Source organism: Pyrgilauda ruficollis, unplaced genomic scaffold (assembly GCF_017590135.1).
Source record: "Pyrgilauda ruficollis isolate IOZ18807 unplaced genomic scaffold, ASM1759013v1 scaffold29, whole genome shotgun sequence".
Lineage (NCBI taxonomy): Eukaryota > Metazoa > Chordata > Aves > Passeriformes > Passeridae > Pyrgilauda > Pyrgilauda ruficollis.
This window is the reverse complement of record NW_024524266.1, coordinates 1898093-1908307: the sequence shown is the minus strand read 5'-3', so window position 1 is coordinate 1908307 and position 10215 is coordinate 1898093.

Genomic DNA, 10215 nt, shown 5'->3' with positions numbered 1-10215 from the left:
GTAAAAATCACAGAGAGAATTATTTCCTCCTTCTCCTAACATTTACATCCTAAACATAAGAAGAGTGGCTACTTAATTGATGTCCTAGGATAGAAATATCAATTCTTTGTTAAGCTGACCAGGAACCTCAAAGCACTTTTAAAAGCCTATACCTTCTATACATTCTTCCCACAAAATGCTACAATGGAATATGTTTGCTACCTTTTGCAGTTAGGCTCTTACAGTTAGATTTAATATCATATCCTATGAGTGTCATTAAATACCAGTTTCTTTGCTATTATTCACCTATACTTTTTTCAGAGAATTCTCACATTGTGTTGCTGCATTTGATTTTAGAAGTGTTGTTGTTCAAGCTTTGTGGTTAAGAAAAATACCTGGCATAAAATTTGTGTCATAAAGCTGCTGCCATTTAAAGGGTTATGCAATGACTGTAACCGCATGAATTTCTTGCTGACGAATAGGTTCCCCATCAAATTCACACCAACTGCAGATGAGGTTGTGCAAACAGAAGGTAACAGAATGCATGTAATGGGTAAGAATTTAAGACAGGCAACATGAAAGCCAAATGTATTTCATACCTGACCTCACAGAATCCAAGAATGGTTTGTATTGGAAGCAACCTTTGAAGACCATCTGTTTCAGTCACCGTGCCATGGGCAGGCACATCTTTCACCAGATCAGGTTGTTCAAAGACCTGCCCATTTCAGCACAAGGAAATACTGTGCAAAATTATATCAGACAGGATCTAACCCTTAGACTGGAAAAAAAATAGTCTGATTTCCAATTCATAAAGTCTCTAACCAGATCACTGGCCCTGTAGTTTTATTTGCCAAAGAAATTAATTGAAAAATACAACTGGGTGGAAGTCTGCCACAGAACACTCCATAAACTATCTAAAACAAAAAAGGTCATGCTATGAAAATAGCTGTTTAAAGATTTTTTTTCACAAATTCAATATAATCCTTTTTTTTATTAAAATATACACTTCTTTTTGCTAGTTATATAAATTTTTTCATCTGTATTTGGAGGTTATAATTTTAACAGATTTCCACTAACCAAACTTTTTATGACCAGATGAAAGGTATGTTTTCCTGTTCTATGAACGAGCACCTAGTTGATGTCTAAAAGCTACATGTCTATTAAAATCATGCAATAGCATGTGCTTTGGTAGATATAGTATCTTGGGAATAACTCCAGGAATGCAGAGTTTCACTCTCACCTTTTTTTCTTGTTCTGGAACAATGTACTTGTTTACCTGTAAGAGTCTCATAGGAATGTAAATTACTGTACCATCACTTTGCTTCCACCATTACTTTTCTTCAATCTGATATATGCCTAATAAAATATTAATGTAGTTTGTGCCTAGGGTAAAATATACAATAGGCACATGACAGTGATCTGTGTAATCAACCTAAGGTTTCTGTTCTTATGCCAGGAAGAGTGCAGATGAAGTAATTCTCAGGCTTGTCTTCAGATGACTGATGAAGAATTGGTTTTGTCATGAATGCTGTCCATTGTTATTGATATTCGACTGTTTCCAAATAAAAATAATAGAAAAAAGTATATGACATCTTAATCCAGTATAAACGAAATGATCATATTTATTGTTTAGTGAGATTACAATTAGCTATCAACGTTTCCATTATTCACATTAAGAAGCCATGTCTTTATGCTTGACTGATTTCCAGTTGTGTTCAAAAAGCAAAACTTCTCCTGTAGGTAACAGAAGCTAAGAGTTCTCTGTACTTCTAGAAATATCAAGATGATACTTTTTCTGAGAGTCTCAAGCTGCATTTAACTTCCACCTTTCAAAATGTGAATATTATGCCTAGCAACTACGAGATGTTACCCAGCTGGAAAGAACCATTTTATATTTACTAATCAATACCTTTTATTATCCTTGCCCACACTCATCTTGTGGCAAAAAAACACTAGAATTTGGGCATTCTTGGTTTGTGCTCCTGAACTCAGACTAGTAGGAAATACCTTTTTAGAGAAGAAATCTCTGGACTTAAGAACTCGATTAGAAGGCAATTATGAATCAAGGTACAGATTTCTTCATTTCCATTTCTTGATCCAGTTCTGGCTGTAGGCATACACTCAGAACTAAATCAGAATTTGCTGATTTATTTGTTATAGCTGGATTCACTTCCACCCATACAAAAAATTCCCTCAACTTCCAGAACACTTTTTAGGTCCATTTTCATTATGGGTTCAGTAAGTGAATCAAAACTGGGGCCTAGCTTTTCTCAGCCTGATCACACCCAGTCCCTCTAACTTTTGTAGCCTCATGCTTCCTCTAGCTTCATTCATATGCTTAGGAGACAGTGCGATCCACTGGCACAGACCACAGAGAGAGTGAGCGCATGTCCAGCAAGACATGACCTCCATCATCCCCTGGCCCACTGCGCCAATGAGGCAGTAACACTTCACATGTGCTCCTTCCCCTGGGCTGGGCTCAAGGAAGTGCCACTCTTCAGCTGCCATGGTAGGACATGATGAGGGTCTGAACCTCATTCCTTCATGGTTCTGATTCTCCCAGAGAATCAGAAGCAACTCATGAGAAGCAACTCATTCTCACCTCCCTCCGGTCTTTGCTTCCTGTTGTATTGACGTGTTCCATCAGGTAGAACTTTATGTGTACTCTTGGAAAAAGAAGGGCATTTTAATGTGTCCATACAGAACAAGGCAGCACATAGCTATGAACTTTTCTATATTTATATCTGAGAAGGAAGTACTATAGGAGGCTGCAAAACAGCCTTGGAATTTAGCCATATGTTCATTCATATAATTTTTGTCCCAGACTCAAATTCATCTCTTGCAGAGATGGAAACCAGTAGCTGCAGACAGCATCCAGTATCTTATTCCAACAGTTCATTCTAGGAAGTGTAGAAAATTAAATCAAGTTATAACTCCACAGGGCATTTAAAGTAGAAATGTATAGTAATCTAATTAAAAAGCTCCAAACTACAATTTTGACATGATTAACAGATCCTACTTCTGCAAAAGTATGAGCGGACTATGCAGCCAATCCCTCAGCTTTACATCAACTATCAATATTCTTAATAGTACTTTTTATCACACTTGTATTCCATTCATACAAACCACCACCACCACCCTTACCAGTCTATTCTGAATGTTTAGTAAGGCACTCAGCAGAGTAGATTCCTTTGGGAGTGAAAAACTTGTTAATACAGGCTAATACTGTTTTAAATGAAGACAGACATGTTAATCTCCAACGACATGACTGTGTCATGGAACAAATTAAGTGAATGAATGTATTCAAATTTGCCCCAGAAGAAGACGCCAGCTTTTGTTTAGCCAGAGGAGGAGTGTGCCAATCAGTCCCTCCAGGCCAGTAGTGAACTCTTTACTGTAATCATTGAGCAATTGTTCACCTTAGTAATCCTGTTACTATATAATCATTTGCTACACCCACATTTGAACTACAGCAATAGTCTTCTTCAAAAAATTGTTTATGGGTGTGAGCGGGATTTTCACGCTCTGGTCCTTTGACATCTATATTTCATGTATAGGAAAGGAATCCTTTCTGTTAAGCAGCCTACACATATTAGTGCCTGTGTATGCAATGCCCATGGGTGGGTCAATCACAACTCCCTTTGAAGTACAGTCATCATCTATTTTATGAAACTGTCTTTCTCGTGGATCATAAGACACCAAATAATTTTCTTAAAATGCTACAGCACAGTAGAAACCCTCAGTATTCTCTACCACCTACATTTTTTACATTCCTGGATGACTGTCACAAATCTTGTGAGCAAAATATACCACTGAGTATATATTTCAATGTATCTAAACAAATATATATATATATATATATACATTTAAATAGTCAGCAACAGTACGGACTGATCCTGTTTAAACCTGCATATTGCTAATATGTGCTAGAAAGACACAGCGTAAGGACCAAGGATGAAATAGAGAATGAACTTGATATACTTTTGTGTGGATTATTTGCACCTGAAAATGTTTTCTGTCTGGGAATATTCCAACTATTCATTTATTTATGAAACCTCCTGCCTACGCAGTTCTGTTTTACACATGCACGTGTGTGTGTCAATATGCAGAGCAGTAAGGAGATGTTTTTGTATCAAGTCTGCACCCAATGCTGTGTTTGTGATATGGCCAGCTCAGATGCTTTCCTCCTCCAGTCTCAGTGTGGGTGTCCTCTCTGCTGGGCTCTTTTTCAGATATTCCTCCTCTACTTCCCTTCCCACAGCCTCTCATGATCGCAGCTGAGCATTGTCATGACTGTGACTGTGAGTCTGTGTACGAAACAGACTTGGAGCTGCACATACTGACAGTAAGAGGGTAGCTTAGCTGGTGGCTGGGAATTGTGCTAGATCTCTGCAAAGGAGTGGCCTTTTTCCACACAGAAGTGCTGGATTTGGTAACACTCCAGTCTCACACGGGAAGTAATCGTAGCATGGATAAAAATGTTAATGGCTGTCCTTGGAAACAATTCCTTGCATTTGGTTTCATACTGTTCTTTCAGAAATTGTAAGTTCTTGAAACAGAAAACAAAGAAACTGTGATAAAAATAATAGACACATAAAGGATTGTTTTTGAAGTTATACTGAGTACATAATGGTACTCAGAGGTACTATTATTATTACAAGTTGCTCAAAGTTTCCACTCACAGTCACTTTTTACAGAATGTAATGTCCTGGACATTTCAAAACATATTTTGGTCAGACTTGATATACAAGGCACCTATAATCACAGCAGGGCACTTTTAACATATCTGCTTATACCCAAAAATTTCTTGACCCTGACATTCTTTGTAAAGCAAAATACTCTACTCATCAAGAGGGACCTGACATAAACAGGTACAGAGAAAATAAATCCTTTGTGGCGTATTTTCAGCTTTTACATTGACAGGTTTGTTTACCAGTGATGAAGAACAGTTCACAGGGAGTTGAAGAAAATGCTGTGAAAGGTTTGGGATCTGAAAGGCAGTACTCAATATAATCAAATGATTACTGTGTTGGAGGAGCTGCACCCTCCTACCAAGAAACAAGCAGCACCAGATCATTAGTCTGCCTGAAGGAGGTGTGTGGAAAGCATAAGGTAAAGCGGTTTGATTTTTGGCTGGTAGGAGGTTTGGGGTGGATTGCAGAATGAAGTAGATGAGACACATGAAGCTTTAGAAACCCACTCCATAGATGGAGATGGCAAGCCACATATTAATTGCCTGCCCACACAGCACTGGTGGCAAAGCAGAAACGTGGGTGCTGCAAGTGGGGGTGGCTGAAAATACCGAAGGATGCGAGATCTTCCCCAGGCTCTGCACACTGGCAAGAAGGGGTTGAAACTGACATGGTTTTGAGGACAGGTGGAAAGAATAGATTGCAGTTAACATATTCTTTAGTCCTGAAGTCATCCCATAAAATGATGTTCTGTGGCTTAATAAACCAGTGTGGATTTAACAAAAAAATACATGGTGAGGGGTAGCAAACTGGATATCCAATAACAAGACATTCTTCGCATTTGGTTTATATGCTGTGGATGATGCAGAAGCATTCTATATTTCTACAGTCCTTTGTTATGAAATTTACTCTTAAAAAATACCACCAACCTCTCAGCAAGAGGTACAGGAATTGAGGAACCATAATAGGACCTCTGGATTTTAATCTATGAATGTTTATTTTTGAGTGGCATAAGATAAAAGAACAAGTTGAAGGAAACAATACTGCAATCAGTGGCACTTGAACCCTTGCAATAAGCTTTTGAGAGATGGCCAAGACCAAGACATGTCTAAGGGTTCCATTTAAAGAATCATCTGTGCATTCAGTTTCTCTAAGATTGTACAAATACTTGCATACTGCTTCCTATCACTTTGAGGTCTTCTAAATAACAACATTATAAAGGAGTAGATTTTTTTTCCTGCAGCATTATTTTCAAGGTGGCAGAAGGGCAACTTCAAAAGCACTCTTTCATCCACCGCTGTCATAATTTCTGTTGTTTACAACTGCAATAATGATGAATCTAAAACCTTTATTTTTTATGTCGCTGGAATTTTAGTTATTAACAGTCTGACCTATTTTTTTACAAGGTCTTTTGAACCTTGTCTATTCTCCACTGCCACAAAATTGAAGTACTTTATAATAATTTGTAATTTTCATCCTAAAAAACTCTCTCTCGTGTTAGTATAAAAACCCCTCTGATTTACACATAAGGAATTGAGGTACAAGAAGACTAAAAGTAACATAATATTTAGAAAGATGACAATTAAAACCACCTTTTTGAGCTAACACACTGAAACACCTGTACATTTATGCAGTTCTCTAGAAGTCTTGTTTTCAGGACATGCACATACTGAAACAAGCAATTATTTTTTTCTTCCTTTAAATTTGAGGGGTACAACTGGTTTACCTAATTGTGCAAAAAGCACAAAAAATTCAAAATTTAGCAGTAAGCTGAGCTGTTTATCTTGATCGTGATTTCTTCAGAGTGTGACAGGGCTGCAGGCCACGTCAGGTATCCTTGGCATCTTACATCCACTCGGTAACAGACTTTCTGGAAAGCTGATCCTCCTTGTATTAAGTGCTATTTCACTGATGGTGTTAGTATCCCCCATTTTGCTGAAGGCTGTTCTGAACATTCAGTGTCCTTGAGGATTGAAGGAAAAACACTCATGTGTTTTTCTGCCAATATTTGGGGCTTCATCCATGTCCATTGGATCACACCCCAATCCACATTTTTGTGTATCCTCGTAGAAAGCTTTTATCTGTTAATTGCTGCCACATCTGTCTCTCTAAAATTTATTGTAATAGTTGTTGGGTCCCTAATAAAATAAAGCACTTATTGTATTTGTTTCTTTTTTTGTTAAGCTCTAATGACTTACATATTAACAATATGTTTGGTTTTTTTATTTTGGGAAAGACTTTTTCCTTTTTTTTTTGTTTTCATGTCGACAAAAACCCATCTTCTGGAAAGGCACATGAAAAATCATGCCACCTTTGTGTTTTACACACACTTATGCATTTTAAATATTAAAATCTTAATCCATAATGATATCCTTCTGCATTTGGCCAGCTTGATAATGTCTGCTTCCTTTAGCTCTGTGTTAGACTGCTTCCTTTTTTTAGCTGTATTTTTTTTTATTATGACATTTACCTAGTGAAATTAGCCTCAGGGCTTTACTTTTGGGCACTTCAAAATCTCTTCTTTTTTCTTTTTAACTAGCCTAAAATAGACCATGTTCTGCTAGTTGCAGAGGTATTCTCACTTCTTTCATTACCAGAAAGAGGCATTTTAAAATTCTTTCACTATTTACAACCTACAGTTGGAACTTCACTCAGGAAGATGAAGACTCTTCTCTGGAGTCAAATGTTCTCAGCACCAAAAGCCAAATCAATTCATTTTTAGACCCTTGTCTTTTGACAGATACTTATTCCTATGGCATTCTTCTTATGAAGTCTCTTGGAAATGTGCCCAGGATTATTTTTGTTTATTTGTTCCAAATTCCATTCCACTCGTACTAACACAGAATTTTAATCTGTGCCTGCTGGCAGTGAGGGGGTTTATTATAATGCTGGAGAAATATGTTAAAGGAATATTTTCTTTTTATCCCATCCTTGGAATGTCTGGTCTGCACCAGTAGTTTGAAGAGACATTGTCTTTGCAATTTGTGCCAGCCTGACCAAGACAGACAATGTTTTGCTCCCTTGAAGATTAAGTCAGAGAGACTGGAGGAGGGTAGGTTTCCCCTCCCCCTTGATACAGTCAAGCTCCAAAGCACAAGGAGATCTCAAGCTGTGCAGTGCCCACTTTTTTGTTGAGATGTATACAACAGCTGGGATGTTTCTCTTTGCAATCAAAGCTTGGTTGTATAGCTAATCTAAATCAGGTTAGCATTCATAAAAGTATTTTGTGCAGCACCACATGTAAGAACTCAGGCAGTCTGTGCCTTCCACTCCCTCACTTGTTTATGCCAGTTTGTGTCTTGGATTACTTCTGGGCAAAATGGTGCCAAGCTGCTCTGTAAACAAACACAGCTATTACAAGGCTCTTGCACAAAGAAATGAACCCATCGTTTTGCTTGAGTGGTGGCAAACTGCAAATGTGCCTTCAGATCAGGGATTAAGTCATGCCCCAGATGAGGGTGCTGTGCCGTGTATGGCAGAGCTTCCCCTGGGGGCTCCCTCAGCTGCAGCATCCCCATTAATCCCAGCTGCCTTGAGGGGCACGGGAAAGGATTCATTAAAGTTTTAGAACCAACATCTTGAAGCAATTTTGAGCTACCAGCAGGAGCCAGAGAAAGGGGCAGAGCTCTGGTGTGGTGTTCTGTCTGCCATCTAATCCTTTTAGGAGGCAAGTTGCTGCAGGTTGAACCAGTTACTGCTTTCATGTGGCTTTCCACTTCATCTCACATAAAAAACAATTATATTGGGGTTTGATTCTTCACCTGACCTTACCTGACACCTCTCTTGCATCTACCCTTTTTGATGATGAGACATCTGTTATTCAGATGCTTCACTGTGTTATTACTATTAGACTAGGTAGACGTATCCCCCTCCCCCTTTACAAATTACGGTAAAAGTATTTTTCCATCCAATGAAAAATCTGGTTCTTATTGCTAAGATTAGGCTCTTCTTGATGGATCACACAATTAATGTATTGGACTTCCATAAAGTCCTTTAGCAAGGGCTGTCCACCTGCTAATCTAAGTCAGAGCACCAAAGGACCCTACCAGTATCCAGAGAGGTGCAGAAAGGGTCTGGGTGTTACAGTTCACCCCATGTAGGTTTCTGATCTGCTGGTTTAATTAATGTGATGTTGATACTTGGTGACAATCTTTATATTTACAGACATATACAGAAAGAATTTATCAAATATCTTTTTCTCTATCATTATCTGTCTTATCTTGTGCCTCTAAGAGAGACTTACACCTACTTCTTCGTGTTTTATTGACCTGAAGAGATGTGTAGGCACTTTCTCACTAGTGGTATTGAATTCTGGCCCTTCTCCTAATGTGTTCCAGGAAGTGTGCATTCCTCACTGTCAGAAATGTTCAATGAGCATGATTCCTGCCACCTTCACTCAAAGAGGAAGCATTAAGTAGAAATGTTTGTCTTTGTATAAGGAGGGATTATTTCTTTCCATCAGCAAGAACACCTTGTTCTCCTGGAAAGTTCAACATGTTAAGGAAACTCAGTCCTTTAAAGGATCTGGATTATGCATAATATAATTAGTCTGCTAAAGAATGGGCCTAGGTAGCATTATTAGCATTTTCCTCTGCTAAGTGGAACAAAATACATAAACTGAGTTTAGCTGTGCCTTGGTTTAATATACAACATGATAAAGGACAAAGTGTCTTTATGGTAACTGTTTATTGGATCACTTTCTTATTATTTTCACTTTTTCTTTAGTATTAAAAGATTTTAATTTGCCTTGAAGAGTCTTACAAAAGCTATGACATTTACATAAATGTAAATGCTGCCTTCTCCCTAAAAATGCAGAAAAGGTGGGAGGGCTTTTTTTAAAATTTAGACCATGTCCTGGTTCACAATATATATGCCTCAGGTCAGACTCATGAACTACCAAAATCATCTACCTGGAGAACCTTTATTTTTATTACTCAGTGGGTGGTTACCAGGATTCCTTGTATGGGCAATCTTAGAGATGCATGAAACCTTATTTTGTATGTTGTCTTAGAAATTAGATGCTACCTAAAACTGAGGTGGAAATTCAAAAATTATGTGTAAATGTAAAAGGTACAATTGGGTGCTGAGAATGACACGTCCTTGATTTTGAGAGTATAGCTCTTTGATTTTCAGAGTATATGATCTTTTGTTCATTGCTCATGGCTCATTTTATCTCAAAACAATTATTTGGTTTAGAGCTGTAGAACCTTGGGTAACCTTGGGTAACCTTGTACCTTGATCCTGAACTGTTTCACTTCAATGTCTGTGGCTTTTTCTAGTTTGTTTGTTGCTTAAGAGATGTGGGGGTTTTTTGTTGTTTTTTTTGTTTTTGTTTTTGTTTTTTTGTTGTTGTTGTTGTTTTCTTTGGGTTTGGTTTTTTTTGTTTTTGTTTGTTTGTTTGTTTGTTTTTTTGTTGTTTTTTTTTTAATTGAACTAGCCCTGAATAAGCAAACAAACATACTCTGTAAGTTGCTTTCTTGCTTTCTTTGTTGTCAAAAACTGGTGTCCAATTTTTTGGGCAGTAGTTTCATAGAATATCGTTGGG